General features: G+C 46.8%; 1 long non-coding RNA gene across 3 annotated transcripts in view; it reads left to right on the top strand.

The window, feature by feature from the left end:
- The window catches only part of LOC116564772, a 125,740-nt gene extending 109,487 nt beyond the window's left edge, over positions 1 to 16,253 (top strand). Inside the window, exons 4-6 of one of the 3 annotated variants that reach the window (XR_004275080.1) lie at positions 4,578 to 4,712; positions 7,216 to 7,804; positions 8,010 to 16,253. This is a non-coding gene — a long non-coding RNA (uncharacterized LOC116564772). Of the gene's footprint in view, positions 1 to 4,577; positions 4,713 to 7,215; positions 7,805 to 7,964 lie in introns of all 3 variants that reach the window. The other 2 variants (XR_004275079.1, XR_004275078.1) reach the window with 2 other exon arrangements.
- The last annotated feature ends 732 nt before the right edge of the window (positions 16,254 to 16,985 follow it).

The following is a 16,985-nucleotide window of genomic DNA, read 5'->3' as shown; positions in this document are numbered from 1 at the left end:
GAGTTGGTAATTCAGGAGGTCCACCCTCGACTCCGATGCCCATCAGATGAAATGGCATCACATCAAAGATGTATTGTGTAGCCCTGTAGCCTGGAAAGCCCCTGGTCTCTGTGGCCACTTGCTAGCTATGGGTAAGCTAATTGTCATTTCTAAGCTTCCATTTCCTTAAGTGGGAAACTGGTAAAACAGTACTATTTCATCCCAATTAGAATTAATGAAGATAGTGAATGTGAAGCATCCACGCTGGTAGCAGAAACATAGTAAGTTCCCAACTAATCATAAGACTTTATTTATTAGACATTCCAGCAGCACCTGGGAAAAGCAGGAGAGAAAAGGCAGTGTTCAGTGGCTGGGTTGGCAAGGGAAGCATACAGCTCTATTGCGTAGCAAAACATTTTTCACACAGAGGGCAAAAATCCTGTCCTAACACCTCTGACACCGAATAGGTTTAATGTCCTGCCCTCACAGTTACCATGATGATGCCTAGGCACTCACCTCAGGATGCACATTCAGCCCCATCCAAACATAGGGCTTTCAAATGTATACATGCACACCAGCATCTAAAAGCCACCCATAAGCCTTAGCAAAGATTAGGCTAGAGTAACACAAAAAGAACTGTATAGAGCTGAGGCTATTGGAGCAAGAAATCAGCCAGGGTGAACTGTGGTTTAGCAGCAGTGAGCACCACCTCATCTCGAGCAGCTGCGTTGGAAGCCAGGCCCTGTGCTGGCAGCTTTCCCTCCCCGATCCCACGTAACTCTTAGAACATCTACAGGAAGGCTGTGGGAGATGAGGAGGCAGATGGATGGAGAATCAGAGAGGGAAGCCCAGGTGCTTTGCAGGGGCTCCATAGCCATAACAGCCATTATTTATGGGGCACTTAGGGTGTTCCCAGCAGCATGCCATGTATCTCACGTGTACTTTTTCATTTAATCCTCACAGTAACCCTGCTGTGTAAAACCAAGTCTCGCCTTCGCTAATGTGGGGATTGTAAGAGTCTCACAGGTTAAGTAACTTGCCCGAAGTCACATAGCAACAGTCCTAGGACTGAGGCCCTGGGGAATCTAATCACAGGCCCAGCGCTTATCCCCCCAGAATGCTTCCTCACATCCACCAAAGGCTACTGGGGTAACATAGAGGCCAGTGGGAGGCATGGAGAATAGATAGGAGTCCTTGCAGCCAGATTTCTGTAATTCTCAGGCAAGAGAGTACAGTTCATATCTGAAGACCCTAAAAGACATGCTCATGTGGAATTTTACCATGCATTCTGCATATATACTGTGCAAATGGCAGTGAGTTTTGACCAATTTTCCAGTCTATGCTAATATCAACTTACATTTAGCCTGCTATATGCATACCAGCACTGTTCTGAGTGATTGATGTGTATTAACAAAGAATCCTTACAGCAATCTTATGTGGCCGGTGGTATGGTTATGCCCATTTTACAGATGAGCAAAATGAGGCCAGAGAAGTAAAGCAACATGCTTGTTGTCAGAGAGGTAGAAGTGGTTCAGCTGGGATTTGAGCCTGAGCAAATGTGGCTATTAGGCCCACCCAGGCTGTTATCCACACTGGGACATGAACTAGAAGAGCAATGCACTGTGGGGCCTGGAGAATCGGCTCCTCCCTGTTTCAGGTGAATACCTGACAAAGGTGACTGCAGGAAGGGATGTGCCTCATCTAACAATTCATGTCAGTGATGCCATAAGCCTTTAAGAGGACAGCACCAAAGATAACAAGTGATAGGCATGCTTTCCATTCAACCATCCTCAAGCCCTTTACGTCTTTTATGGTAACTGTGAGGGTGGAACGTTAAAACTATCTGGTGTCAGGACAGGATTTTCCAGCCTTGGAAAAGAGATGTTTAGCTGATCTTCCTGTTTTAACCCTTTTCACTTAGCATGTCCAACTGACATTGGGTGGGGCTGCCAGAAATGGTTTGGAGGCATGCTGAGCGCCGTGACATCCTTGCCTGAAAGACATGGCCGCTGGCCGGTGTCCAACACTGCGGTTGATTTTCAAAGCATTTAATTGAAATATTTTTTTTTAAAGGAAGGGGTGGGTGCCAGAGTAGTGGAAAGATCTTGGCAAAAACCTTATATGCACTTTTTCTACCATTGGATTGACCAGACAGGGCCACAAAGCTGATACAACAGGATTAGCAAAATTGCATTGTTGGGCATAGGCACAGCGTGACAGGTGCTACAGCAAAGGCATTTGGCAGGATTAACCTGCCAAGGATAAAGATGTAGCAGACAAGGGGCTGAATTAATGGACTGGCATGACCGAAGCAGGGAAATCTATTTGCATGTGATATTAACTGTGCTAATAAACTCCGGGCTGGGCTCGGCAGGCCGGGCAGCCTCTTAGAACCAGGAGTTTTATTTTTCACCTAGAAGGCTTCTGCCAAGATGGATTGTTTTGTTCATTTATTAATAGGCTGCAAAACAAACAGGGTTTACAGGTTGCCTTTTGGATTTTTTGCCATTGTCTTAAAATAGATGTGTTGTCTTAAATGCTTACAACAGCATGTGTGCTTTACTGACCATGTAAATGATCCTAATACCTCAGAATTTGGAAGCCAAAAGGTCCTCCATATAGGTGATTGTCTATGAAAAAGCAGTGAAGAAACACAGATACACTACACCCTAGAAAACATCTGCTTGGGATAGGTTGTCTTGTCTGAGTCTTATATTCTGATTTCCTGAATGTCAGGGTGGGTCTGGAATGAGCAAGCAAGATGCCTACAATGCAAAAATTTCAGAAAGCACCCATGGTCTGGCTCGGACGAGAGCAGGATGAGCATGGAGGGTGCCTCTCTCCTCTCACCCTGGCTCCATCCTGGCAACAGCACAACATCCACCCATTCAAAACATCCACCCATTCAAACCCATGAGTGGACTTGAATACGCTTTACACTGACACTAACTGCACTGCTGAGTGTTGGGAGGTGGTCCAGGAAGCGTTTTAAGAGACTGGGGAAGGGAGCCAGTGAAGGTTATCCATCAAAGTTACTGCTGCTGGCACTTGCTCCTCTGTAAGCTGGTGTAGAACACACCTCAGGGTTATCCCACCCAGGGGACCAGAGAGCCGTGTGTTTATCCACTAACCCCTATCCATCACTGGTCAATGCTGCTTGGGAATACTAACTCCTTGGCACTCAGCCAGCCCACACGCAGCCTGAACACACTCCTGCTCCCATTCCTGACCCAAGGAAGCCCCTAAGTCAAGAGTTGCACCCTATATATAGGAACGGAGGTGCTAGGCACCAACAGTGCTGGCCACATGGGCAAAATTTAATTTTCTTCAGATGTCAAAGCCACATCAGAGACTCCCACTATACTTAGGCTCATCAGGAACATCAGTTTTAACAAAGCCCTAGATTTAGAGCAGCAGTTCCCAAATCTGGTTTATCAGAATCCTTGGGGTAGGGGGATGAATTCCTGGACTTCACTCCTAAGCTGACTAAACCAGGATCTTGGAGTTGGGGTCCAGCCCTGAATCACCCACTCTTCATTGTGTAGGCTTCCTGAACTGGCCAGAGTCAGTGGCTGATGGCAGACTCTGAATGGAATTCATGCTGATCCGTGATAACCCTAGGAGGTGGTTGATGAGGAAACACATCCTGCGTTTCTCTTGCAGTCATCTTTTTCAAGAACAGGCGAAAAATGTTTTGTTGATTTGAGACCTCTGATGTTATAAAGCTTAGAAAAATGTCATGTCCTTGGTATTGCCTACACCAAGCAATCGTTATGTGATGTTTAAAAAAAAAAAAAAAAAAAAGAGTTAGCTGGCCTGATCCTCCCAAGCTAGTAGTGAAGGAAGACTAATTGGAAAATAATAAAAGATAAAAGGCCTGGTTAGAATTGGCACAGGATTATTGGAATACTAGATATTTTGCATTCTCTTAAAGTGCCCTTGGAGTGGCTGAGGTCCTTAGGAGGCAATAGCAGGCAAAAAGGCCCTGAGGTGAGAGGGAGCCAGGTGTGTTCCAGCAGGCCACCCCATCCGGGGGCAGGTGAGGGGTGGGGTTCAGCCCACATGCTACTCAGGAGGTCACACACCCTGTCAAGTGGCAGTGACATCTTCTTGAGCTCAAAAGAGTCTCTATCCACAAGAAAGGCCTGCTTTTTTTTTTACATTGCAGAAGACACCATATGGTCTTGCTCTATGTTTCAAGATCTGAGAGAACATAGCCAGAGCCCAGGAGGGGGGAGTGACGGTGGATGGGCAGGGAGGGCTGGACCCACAGGGCCTTGTGGGCTTTTGCAGGGAATTATTTTATTCCATGTGTGATAGGGAGCAAATGAAGGTTTGAAGCAGAAGAGAGACATCTTCCGATTCATATTTTAAGAGAGTCAATTGGGCTGCTGTGGGAAGGTTGTGTTAACCGCTTATCACCTGGACCAGACAAGAGGTGGCGGGGCACTGCACTGGGAGTCTGGGTGGCCATGGAGATGAAGAAATGCACTTAATATGGCCAAATATTGAAACTTTCTGGTCATTCTGATGATTCTTAGGGGACACAAAGAACAGATTTTTACCATCATGGTCCCCTCACACCCCCTGATTTGCAGGACCTCCTCATGAAATGGAAGTACATCCAGGCTGAAGGCCCCTGTGTTCCAGGTGCTGTGTCGGTGCTGACTTGCCCAGTGACTCCATGATGGCTTCTGTCCTCGAGGTCACCATTGACTGAGACAGACTGAGAGGTAAATGGTAATGGAAGGACACAAAAGGTACAAGAGTCAGAGGCCAGGCCAAGAGTGCAAGCTGAGCAAGGGGCAAGGAAGGCCTCCCTGATGGCTGGCTCCAGAACTGGGACTGCAGAAAGAGGAGTTTTCTGGATAGAAAGGGATGTGGACCTTCCAGTCAGGTTCAAATCCACAGAAGCATGTACACGTGGTATGCTAGGGGGGCACCACTGCACCACCGGGCAGGCGCAGGCTAGAAAAGAGGCTGCAGGATCTGGGACTCACTCTATCCTGGGGCAATACGGAGTTTAGGAGAGGGTGAGTCATATTAGCATGGAGTTAGCCTGGAGTCAGGAAGATGAGTTAGGAGGTCTGACAGTCAATTGAAGTAAAATTATTCATTACAGAACAGCACTGTGTATGTCCCTAAAATACTAGGTGCCATATTTATTTTCTTGAGGGATTCATCTGAGCAGTTAGAATAGCTGGGCCATTGAGTCTTGGTTGAAATGATCCATTCATCCAACCAGTATTCATCAAGTATCTCCCACATGGCCTACGCTGGGGACCCAGGGATTAGGCTGGAGTCAAGTGGAGAAGACCTCACTCTCATGCCCTGAGAAGTGCTTTGAAGGAAGAGGATCAGATACCTGTAAAGCATGTGACAGAGGAGTCAGGTCTGGTCTGGGGTTAGGGGTCCAGGAAGTGACTGGAGTTGAAGCTTGAAGGAGTTGGTATTCAAAATGCAGAACAGGGAAAGAGGCCTTCCAGGCAGAGGAAGCAGCTTGCATGAGGGCCCTGGGGTGGGAGGGAGCATGGTTCATATGAGAAGTTAAGAGAGCACAGAGAGAAAGGAGGAGAAGAGGGAGGCTTAGGGGAGGAAGGGGTGTGAGGTTTTGCCATGCCTGGGCCTACCCTTTAAGGTGCCAAGTCCTTGAAGCATTTAAAGATAAAACATGATGGCCATTTGTTGATGATTTATTGATCTCTCTGTATCCTCCTGGGCACTGGTGGATGCTCAACAAAACCAAAAGTAGAGCTGGCTACAGATGGCGTCTGTTCATGGCCTCAGCTTCTCACCTATTCCTGAGTCACCTTTTGCCCCTCTGACACAGGGATGGGATAATGCCAGGATATGGGTTTGTGTTGTTTAACTTACTGGAGTTTGTACAGGTTTTACCTGGTGCCAGCATGACCTTCCCATGTACTCTCTTGGTCAGCAATTCACAGTCTCCTTGCTTTATTTTACAAGGAGCTAATCCTGCTTTCTGGAACTTGCTCATTCTCAAAGTGAGTGGTGGTTGGTCCCCAAGACAGTCTACAGAAATTCCAGAATTTCAGGTCTCTACCTAATGCTTGGAAAACCAACCATTAGTCAACACCAATGCTCATCAAATATGCACATTTATGTAGTATTTGCTGCATGCCCAGTTTTCTGATATTATTATTATACTCTTTTGCAGATAATAAAATCGAGGCCCAGAAAGGTTCAGTGGTTTGCCCTAGAAACACAGGTAGGAAGAATTAGAGTCAGAGTGCATACCTAGACCCACCTGTTTCCAAAGTCCCAGCACTTAACCATGGTGCCACACAACTACCCACTCATCTACACTGCATGTCCAGAGAACAGTCTCCCAGCCTGCCGGAGGTGTGGACTTAGCATTTGCTCCGGGCTCACCTTCATAGATGAGCAATCTGAACAGGAGAGGCACCTGGACTTGTCCACGTCCACCAGGGAAAGGCAGCTACGCTGGAGCTGTGTCCCCTCTCCACCCTGGCTCCTCCTGCTGCTCATTGACTGCGTGAGTGCCTTCATCCTACAGAACTTCCCATTCCTGACCCAGTGAGGAGAGATAGATGATGACCCTCATGGAGTGTGATAAAGATTCAAGTATTTCAGGAGTGTGAAATACCTAGAATGTCTGGCACTTCTGCTCCAGTACACAGTAGCTGACATCTGGTCGCATGTCCTTCCTGGGAACCTAGCTTCCCAGCCTGGGATTCTGTGGGCCACAGAGGCCCGGTGTAGAGATTATAGCCTAACATCCCAGCAGAGATTCTTTGATTGCAGATAGGAAAATCCACACATTTCTGAACTCCAAGGCCACAGTGATTCACATGACCTGGTGATTATGATTGATGAATTACTCAAAGTTTCTGCTTCCCCCGACTCTCCGACTCTGGCAAGAACTTTGGCAGAACTTCTATGCCACATCCAGTACTAGGAACTTGCCAAGTTTGTGTCCTTAAAATAAAGTGGGTTCCAAGATAGACGGCAGAAAGTGGGAAATGTGATTTTTCTTGATTGGGTAACTAAGAACCACACAGCAGGCAGGAGCCATTTTGGGCCAAAGAGCTGTTCATTTAAAGTGTTTATTGACACCTGAAAATAGGGATTAAACTTCAAATGCTATTTTCACGTCAAGTTTATGCTACATAATTTCATAATGGTGATGAAATCCAGGCAGATACCGAAAGGAGAGTTCCCAAGTGATTTTACTGCTGGGTTTCCCTATTACAGACACTCAGGATCCTGGACCAGCTGAAGCCAGGGGAGGAAGCAGCCCGGCAGATCACCTGCTGATGGAAAGGAAGGCACCATGGTAGTTAAGTGTTTCCATGTTGGCTACCTGGTTTCTTTTCAGCCAGTCTCAGCTTTGGCTGGTTTGTATGACTGCCTCAAATCTTCGGAGGTCACCCTTACGTTTTATCTGGAATGTGTTCCCGGCTCTAGAGGACTGAGTCAGGGAGATTGCTCTGCATTCTTAAGGGGTTCCATTTTGACCCTGCTCATCCTCAGTAGACATGGGAGCTATTCCAAGCATGGACTTGCAGGTTTGGGGACTCTGGACAGCATACAAATCAAGAGGTGAGGGACAGCCGAGGCAAAGTTCCTAACCAGAATTTGCAGTAAGAACCATCTCTGGTTTCTATATTTGACAACACAATAATGGGATTCCCTGCATTTCTCCCAGAAAAGCATCAGTGGGGAAAAAACTTTGTTCTGGGAGGTGAAGTCATCATCAAATACTATGAAGGCCCATCAGTGGACATACTCAAGCTGTGGAGGACTCTGAGCATTTGTTGAAGACAGATCTACCAACACACAGGTAAGTTTGTGTTCAGGATCCAGGACTCCTTGGAGCTATGGATACCCCTATGGGATGGGGGTGACCCCATGGGATGGGGAAGTTCACAAAAGTCATGACAAAAGTCTCTCAGGTGGGGCTGGGGAGGGCAGTGAAATGTTGGCATCTGCTTGCTTTCCAGTTCTCACTTCTGGCTGTTCTCTGTCCTCTCCACCTCATCCAGCAGCACAGAGGCATCTCTGTGCCCATCGGCCCACCCAGAGACCTCCCCAGCATGGTATGGTGGGGCAGCTGGTGTTGTGAATCAGGCCGTTGCCAATCAGAGAACGGCTACTTCACAACACCAGGGCCGCACCACACTACAGGCAGCATTCCGGCTCCAGAACCAGCAAGGGCACCCACTGGTGAGGCAGCCACACCCCCGCCACAGAGGACCATCGGCTCCAGAACCCAGGCATGTGGCTTTCCGGGTCTGGGCTGGCTGCTGCATCGCCCCTGCAGACACTGGCTTCCTGAGGCTGCTATTTAGCCCCCAACACAAACGCTCCACTTTTAAAGAAAAGGCCACTCCTGGTAACATTAGCTTCCTACAGAGAAAATGGAGCTACCAGGCTTCCCACTGTGAAAATGAAGTTATGGGCCATCATGAGGGTTCAGCGCCACTCAATTGAACATTTCCTCCTAGGTGCTGAAACACACAGTGGTTGCAGAGCTGGGACCTTTGTTTTGATACTCGGTGATGGTAGCTTTGAATAGGCAAAATAGAGGGAAGGGAGGACCTCGTAATAGGATAGGACGGTGGCCTTAGGAGCACTCCTGGAGAGAGGAAGGCTCTTTGTAGCCACATATACAGGTAATGCATCTATTTCCTAGATGGTCCCAGGGTCTCTGGAGAGCAAACACCTTTCTCAGCCAGGGAGAATTCCACAGCTGTCCATAAGTGCATGTCCCAGTGACCTGAGGGCTGGACAAGAACCAAGCATGGGACTGCTCCTAGGGCACTGATCTGCCAGACACTCCATCGGGGTAATACTTTCCATTACTTGTGCTGACAGATGGGCTTCCTTTCTCCAGGTCCTTACAGCATGGACCCAGCAGAGCTGGAAAACTAATGAGGTCGCTGAGTTGGCGTAGCATTTTGTGCCTAACTTAAATCTTATGTGTGACATCACCATTTTTCAGAGCCCAGGCCAGAGTTTTCAAGATGGAGTGGCTAGGTTGGCTAGTGTCGTTTTCAAAACACTAATAAAAAGCAGAATGTTCCTCTCTCTCGCTTTCTACAGGACAGAGATCCAGAGCCACTCTGATTAACTTGGGCCCAGTCTGGGTAACCTCAGTGTTTGTATAAGGTTCTTCCTGCTCTGAAAACCAAAAACAAGCATCACACAAACCTTGCTTAGCACTCAGGTTACATAGAGCCTGAGTTAACCAGAGCCACCTGCATCTGTATCACCTTAGAATTCTGAAAGGCAAGGCTGCTTCTGTAAAGTTCTATCCCTCACCCCATCCCCATATCATTAAGGGTATCTCTGAAATTTGTACTAAATTATGATTGGGGACAAATATCTTCAAAACAAAATATGTTTTTAGAAAGGGCTCCTTGCTGTATCCTGAGAATTCATCCAGTTACCAACTCCCCTACCACAAACAGACTCTAAGCTAGAGCCACTCACGGTATGGTCCATGGGCGGCAGCTTCATCATGCTGGAAAAGCAGGATCCTAGGGACCACCATGCACCTGCTGCATCAGAATTTCTGGAGGCCAACCCAGGCAACATAGCAAGACCTCATCTCTACAAAAAAAAAGTTTTTAAAAATTAGCTGCATGTGGCAGTACACTCCTGTAGTCCCATCAGCTCCTCAGGTAACTGACGTGGAAGGACCTTTTGAGCCCAGGAGTTTGAGGCTGCAGTGAGCACAGATTGTACCACTACACTCCAGCCTGGGTGACAGAGCAAGACCCTGTCTCAAAAAAAAAAAAAAAAAAAAAAAAAAAATTTCCAGTGGGGATAGCAAGCTGGTAGGAACTGTGTGTCACAGGCACTCCAGGAGATGCTTCAGAACCGCTTCTACCCCTTTTGGGTCTCCCTACAATCTCTCCGGCTTCCATTCCAACCTTCTCTCTTCTACACATTATAACCAGAATGTTCTTTTCAAAATGTACTTCTAAATCATGTGAATGCCTCCCACTCCTGGCCTTAGAACTGCTTAAAGAATTGTCATCATACTAACTTCAGTGGGACCCATGAATGACATGCACTCCCCTCCCCACTCCTGACGTACCCCTCTTCTCCCTTTCCATAAGATCCCTCTGGCCTCTGCCTCAGGGCCGTCATTCAGCTCAGTCCTATCTAGAAGGGTCCCAGCTGCCTCCAAACTCCATCACTGATACCTGACTGTCCTCCAGGTTTCAGACAGAGCTAACTCCCACTACCCAGAAGGCCAGATCAGGTAACAGCTCTTCCATGCGCTCAGCAAACTGAATTCCATCCCTTCAGAGAATCATCTCATTTTGTCATTACTCATTGACTAGTGGGAATCTTTGCTGAATCTGTGTCTTTCTCACTGGCCATAAGCTCCTTAAGGGCAGGGACATCCAGCTTCATTCACTGCTGTGCCCTCCAGCCTAGTTCAGTGTCTGACACTGAGTAGACACTGAATAAATCTGTTCAATGAATGGATGAGCACAGCCCAAGCCCAGTGTCCTTCAAGGTCAGACACTCTGGCTCTTTGTTGAAGCCCTAGGTCTTTGATCCTTTCAGTGGCATCATCGTTAATAGCAGCAGGCACTTACAGAGTAGAAACTGCCAGGCACTGCCCTGAGCCCTCCATGTGCATTTAGCGATGTACTTGGTGCCTCCATTTCCTCCGCATAGGCAGGCAGGTCATGTAACCACCCTATCAGGTAAGTACCAAGACCATACCATCCATATTGTTGGTGATTTGTGTCACTGCTGTTTAAACCCAGGCACTCTGGCCCCAGAGTCCATGTACTGAGCCACTGCTCCCTGCTGCTGAAGAGCCAGTGTGAAGGGGACAAAGCTGATGATGGAAGTCCAGGGCTGCTCCCAGGGACAGAGCAAAGCCTTCTCCATTCTCAGAGGCTTCCACTTCTGTTTCTTAAACCAGGTAGACCAGGCAGTATTCTCCACCTTGTGCATTTGTAGATTCTAACCTTGTTTAAAGCCCTTCATAATGGAACCTGATTTTAAAAACCTAACAAAATATAAAATGGGGTCAAGTCCAGAGAGAGAATGAGAGAACCATTTAAGATTCAGAGGATGCTCTACTTAATTAATTTTGGTATTGAGCAGGCGAATTCATTCGAAGTTTGCACAGTGACCTTCAGAGGTGAGGCTGCAAAGGCAAACTGTGTCCCCTCCACCTGCCTCACCCCAACCCTGCCCAGAACTGTTTACTCAAGCCTAGCCTAGGGGGGAACAACCTTAGAGTGCCTCTTCTGCATGCTTAGATCCAGCCAGAGACTCACCCAGGGCAACAGACCTCTATCCACATTGTGGCTTCTTCTCCAAAGTGCAGTCACCTCACTGAGAACAGCCTCTCCCCTCCTTAGCATTCCAGACCTTCCACTCAGGCTGACTTCTTAATGCCACCTGGCCAGAAAGAAACAGAGTGTCCATTCCCCCTTTTCTAAAACCTTGATTTTGTGATCATTTGAAGCTCTGAGTTTAGAATCTCTGTATTATAATTTCCTTGGGATCCTACCTTTGCAGCTAGCCACCTTCCAACTTAAAAGACTCTCTCAGGAGGCTCGTTGTAGATAACAAAAACCCCAGTGATGTAGGGAGCTTGCCAGACACATACTTTTATACCCGCCACCTTGTCTTAAGCTGGCTACCATCTGCTGACCCCAGTCAGCTCTTCTGGGAAAAGCTGGGTTTGGAAATGGAGTTCCCCGAGTATATTTAATATCACATAGAGCAATGGTTCTCAAAGTGTGCTCTCGGAGCAGCAGCGGCACCAGCATCTCCTGGGAACTCCTTAGACATGCACATCCTCCAGCCCCACCTACCCTTACTGAGTCAGCAGCTCTGGGGTGAGGCCAGTGCACTCAACTTTGAGAACTACCAAAATAGCATAAAAGATGGGGGAGAACACCCCTCAAGTATCAAAGGTTAGAAGGCCACAATAGTGGAGCATCTGTGCCTGCCATTTGCAGAAGTGTGGAAAGTTTAGAGTGTTTACTGTATGTTGAATAATGATTCTCTCAAAACTTTTGTGAATTGTAAATCTCTAGAGATGCTGAGCAGTGATACCCTGGCTCTTCCCATTTTCACCTGCATATACATGGCCAGAGTATCTGCTTATCCTTCACAACAGGGAGTTGGAAGGTAAAAGTTATCTTCTGTCAATATAAAGTCTTAGATTTTTTTCATTTATTAAATTCTTAACACAGTATATGGCACAGTTACATTTTAAAGGCCTTTCATTTCTTTAATCTGAGCCCAAACCAACCCCATTTTAAGGAGAGGAATGAGAGGCAGAGAGATTGAGGAGCCAGCCTGTACTCCAGGGACGAGAGGCGTTACTTGCTGGAGCAGAGATTAGAGCTCAGCAGTGCTCCCAGACCCACGCTTGCTTGCCCTTACTTTTGATTTTCTACCTCCCTAATGAACAAGTGGGGACCATAAATGTCAGCTGTGCCCAGTTTAGAGCACCTGTGTCTGAGCAATAAAAAGCCATTTGATTGGCAGCCAACTTGGAGAAACCCTGACCCTAAAAGGTAATGCCATAAAGACCACACTGGGCAATCATGTAATTTCAACTTGACAAAATTTGTTGTACTTTTATCTCTAGGTGGACTTCTTTTTTTTTGCTAGTGGTAGGGGCAGATCTCCTTGTTTTTCTGGTAATTCTTGCTATACATTTATCTTAGACCTCATAGGTGGTCTTTTACATATCCCTCCTCGTGAAAGCCATAGCCAAAGACCGTTTCAACCCCAAGCATCTCTCTCTTGGTAGGTACTGGCTTCAGGCAAGTGGCTTCTCTCTTTAAGAAAATATGGTAATTTGAGTGTTTGTCATTGCTAAGAGGCAAGCATTCCTACAAACTCCATCTCACCAACTGCAGTGAGACTGTCAGGAAAACTGCACATCACTGCTGAAATTTCAGGAAAAGTTTACAGGTCTCAAGGACAGAGCTGAAGTCAGAAAATTTCACCTTCATGTTAATTTTTGATAGATTTTGTTAAAGGGAGGGGCAAAAAAAATTGTTTCACCATTCCCTTTGTTTTCTTTAAAAAAAACTCAGAAGAAACCTCACACACCAACCATGTGAGAGTTCAAAATCACTATTTTAAAAGGCATAGCAGGAAAGAATTTTGATAGAAAAGTAGAGCAAAATAAATAAGCAGTAAAACCTCATCCCCAACCTTCTCCAGCTGCCTGACATCCTAGTTTAGCTCTGGAGGGTTGGACCACTGCTCTCTAGTTCCAGGGGTTGGCACAGCAGCCAAAAATGAGACCAGAGGCTGAGCCCCAACAGAAGATGAAACTTGGGAGCAGCCTCAGCTCCAGGAAGCCTCACTTCCTGGCACAGCAGGTTTGGGTGCCGTAGAGCCCAGGGCTAGGTGCCTGCCAGCAGTCCATCAGTCGTGGTCTCAGATGAGTGGCACCAAGGTGGAGCCCACTGAGGCAAAGGAAGGATCTGTGAGGGACACCTGCAGCCTGCTACAGAAATGTCTGCGCCCCACACCTTGTCCTGCTGCAGCTCCATCTCACAGTTGGAGAAGTGGAAGCAAAGCAAAGTAGCCTGCCCTAGAGCACACAGCCTTGCCCTCTGTTTCCAGAGCCAGAGGTCTTTGTGCTCTGGAACAAAGACAGTGACCCCCACTGACCCACTGGCACGTACTGTGTGCCAGGGACTTGGCCTGTATTGTCTCGTTTCGGCACAGAGGTGCCCTGGGACTGGAAGCAGTGTCATCATTCCCATTTTTCAGGTGAGGTACAGGCTCAGAAAGGTCACAAAACTTGCTCACGGTCTCACAGCTGGTGAGTAGGTCATCAGACTCCAAAGATGTGTGCAGCTAACTATGCCCAAAGGGACTTCCTCCTCCCTCCTTCCTGGGCAGCTCACCAGAACACCCGCCAACAGGCAACATAAGTGTGATTGCCTTCAAAGTTTTCTACCTGCCTTCAAGCTTGAAACACGAGCCTGATGGAAGAGAGCACTGGAAGTGGAAGAAAGAAAGAGCTATGCCTTCCTGCAGTGAACCTCCAAGGTCATTTCCTCAGGCCTGACTCCGACTGGAAGACGCAGTGTGTGTATGTGTGTGGGCATACATGTATGTACGTGTGTGCCTGTGTAATTGACTTTGTGACTATGAAACTGAGTTAATACTCTTCTGTCTGCCTGTTTCTTCTTGTACATTGCCTAGAGGGATATCCATTACTGTTTAAAGGCACAGAACAATAGAAAATGACACTGTTCAAGGACTAAAACTTTTAAAAGACTGCTGACATACAGCACAGAATGTGAAAGCCCCTGGTAATCTTATCCCTAGGGATAAGCACTCGTCATTTTTTATAATTTGAATTTTTTTATGATTATAAAAGTTGCACATATTTAAAGATACTTCAAAAATAAATTTTTCATTGCTCAGGTTACCTTGGTACATGCAAAGTCTAAGGCCACATCCATCAATGCAACTTGCTGCATGGATTACCAGATCTCCCCACCATTGACCTCTTGAATTTTTTACTCTGAGAGCAAACAGAATGGGCAAGGACTGACCTGATATCCTTTTGAAACACAAGCTGGATCCTAAAGCTTTGACCTCCACTGCTCACTGCCACATGGAATCCATCTCTGTGCCCCACTCCACCCCAGCCCCAGTTGGCCTTCCTGCTGCTGCTCACACGGGCTACACCTAAGCCCTTTGCACATGCTGTTTACTGCAGAGGCCTCTCTTCCTCTGAACAAATGTGGGACCCATCTCTGCCAAGGCTGGGAAGCAAACAGCCCCTGCTTTACCTTGCCAGCCTGTGTCTACCATTCCTGTGGTGGCCTCTCCCAGCTGCTTTCATGTGGCATTTGAGCTCTGGGAAGCTGGAATTTTGTTGAGTCCATTTCCCTCATTTTGCATCTATGGATGATAAAGCCCACAGGCGAGGGTTTTGACAAAAGGAAAAACGCCTTCCATTTGGCATTGTGATGCAGAGGCTGTCTCAGACAAGCCTGGGAATTTGGGATATATCTTGCTGAGCCTAGAGACAGAAAAGAGCTTCTAGGCTGCCTTCCCTGAGTCCCGGGCCAGGCCTCTCCAGGACACACTTGCATGGCACCCTGTTCTTCAAAACACTGCACACTAATGACTGTGCAAAGGATTAACTGACTTTTCAATATTCTTGTTTTCTACAAAGTGAAAAGCTTCAGAAGGACAAGGTATGAGTCTGTTTTGCTCTTTTGCCTCTCCCAGCACATGGCACAATGCCCAGCACGTAGTGTTTTGAGAGACAGCTGACTGGCTGTCTCATACAGGGCCCTGCTCTGTTGGGCATAAGGGCTGCTTAACACATTCCTATGCTACAAAAGATGGGCAGTGCTCCTCTCCTCCAGGAGCCACCAAATAAATTCAGATACTAATGCCAGAAAGAGGGCAGTGCCAGCTTGGGAAGAGAGTGCCTTGATAAGGCACCGTTTCTCTCCATGGAGACAGTGTGGAATGATAGGGATGATCTAGGACCTAGAGGAGCGACCTTAAGTCTTGCAGCCAAAAGCCTTCATACCTGAGCCAGCCAAAACTGTTATGTCAGAATTCTCACCCATGACAAGAAGTCTGGAGGTATGGAGTCCAGAGTTGATGCATTAATTTAAGGGTGTCATCAAAAGCTTACACTTGACCCTTCTGCTGCACCACCCTTATTACCTTGTGGTCACAAGAGGGCTACTGCTGTTCAAGTCATCACTTCCACATTCCAGAAGGAAGAAAGGAAAGTTAGAAGGGACAAAAGTATCCCCTCCTTTTGTTAGGAGGCATTAGCTTTCCCAGAAATTTCCATGTCCACCCAGCAGACTCCCATTTATATCTCGGTAGGTGGAACTCCTATCACCTGGCCATGCCAGCAGTCAGGGAAGCTGGAAAGGTGAGCATTCAGCTATAGGGAGTGGAAACACACGCAGCAGGGGAAGACAGGTCAGTAACCGCTGTAGAGTTCCCTGGCCAGCAGCATCTGCCAAAACTAAATTATTCAAAATAACATTGTTTTTCTGAATTTTCTTATTACAAAAGCAATGCATATAGTTACTTTAGAAAATAAAGATTTTAAATCTTCAACAAGCCCATTACTCAGAAGTGACCATTGTTCTTCCTGGTTTATTAGCCATCTAGATCTTTGTATTTTTTTTTAACATGGATGGAACCACAATATGGGTTGCTCTGAAATTAGCCTTTGCACGTGGCATTGTGAAAAATCTTTCCAAGTCATTAAATGTTCTCTGCGGAATTACGTTTTATGTATTTGTGTTCCATTGAATAAGGTACATAATTTGTTTATTCAGTCTCTTGGTGTTGGGCATGTTTATAAAAGTAAAATGTGAGAAACCAACACTAGTGATTCTCCCTGTGGCTAAATCTTTGGCCCAGGTTGTCCCCTTCTAGGAACATCCTAGAATATCTGCAGATGTGTACATCTTTAGAGCTTTTGAAACATCCCACCAAATCACCTTTCTACATGAACTGTTCCAATGTACGATCCCAAGAAATGTGAGTGCCCATTTCCACCTCCTAAAATTTTCACCAACACTTAGAAAAAAAGAAAAAAAAAGAGACTGGGGAACAGGAATGGTAACCTGGACCAGCCTTCTTGATTCCCAGATGAGAACAAAGGGAAGCGCTTGCACAGGCCCCGCAGCATGGCCAGCCCTGGAACCCAGGCATCAAGATAGATGGGCAGGTGCCTCTGGGATTTTCAAGGAGAGAGGGCCAAGGTCAGAAGACTTCAGGGGCATGATGCCCATGGGTGTGTACAGTCCCTGGGTGGACAGATTTGCTTCTGACTTAGCATCGTATTTCAACTCAAGCTTTGTGACCCTAAGCTTCTCACTTAACTCTTTCTGGGTTCAGTAAAAAGAGGAAATATGGCCCAGAACCAGGTCCTGTTGTCAGCTTTAATTGTGTCCCTTTAAAATTTATATGTTGAAACTCTAATCCCCATGTGATTGTATTTGGAGATGGGACCT

This window comes from Sapajus apella, unplaced genomic scaffold, assembly GCF_009761245.1.
Source record: "Sapajus apella isolate SASKATOON/1434 unplaced genomic scaffold, GSC_monkey_1.0 scaffold38, whole genome shotgun sequence".
Lineage (NCBI taxonomy): Eukaryota > Metazoa > Chordata > Mammalia > Primates > Cebidae > Sapajus > Sapajus apella.
The sequence above is the reverse complement of the archived record's forward strand: the minus strand, read 5'-3'. Positions and strand labels throughout refer to the sequence as shown.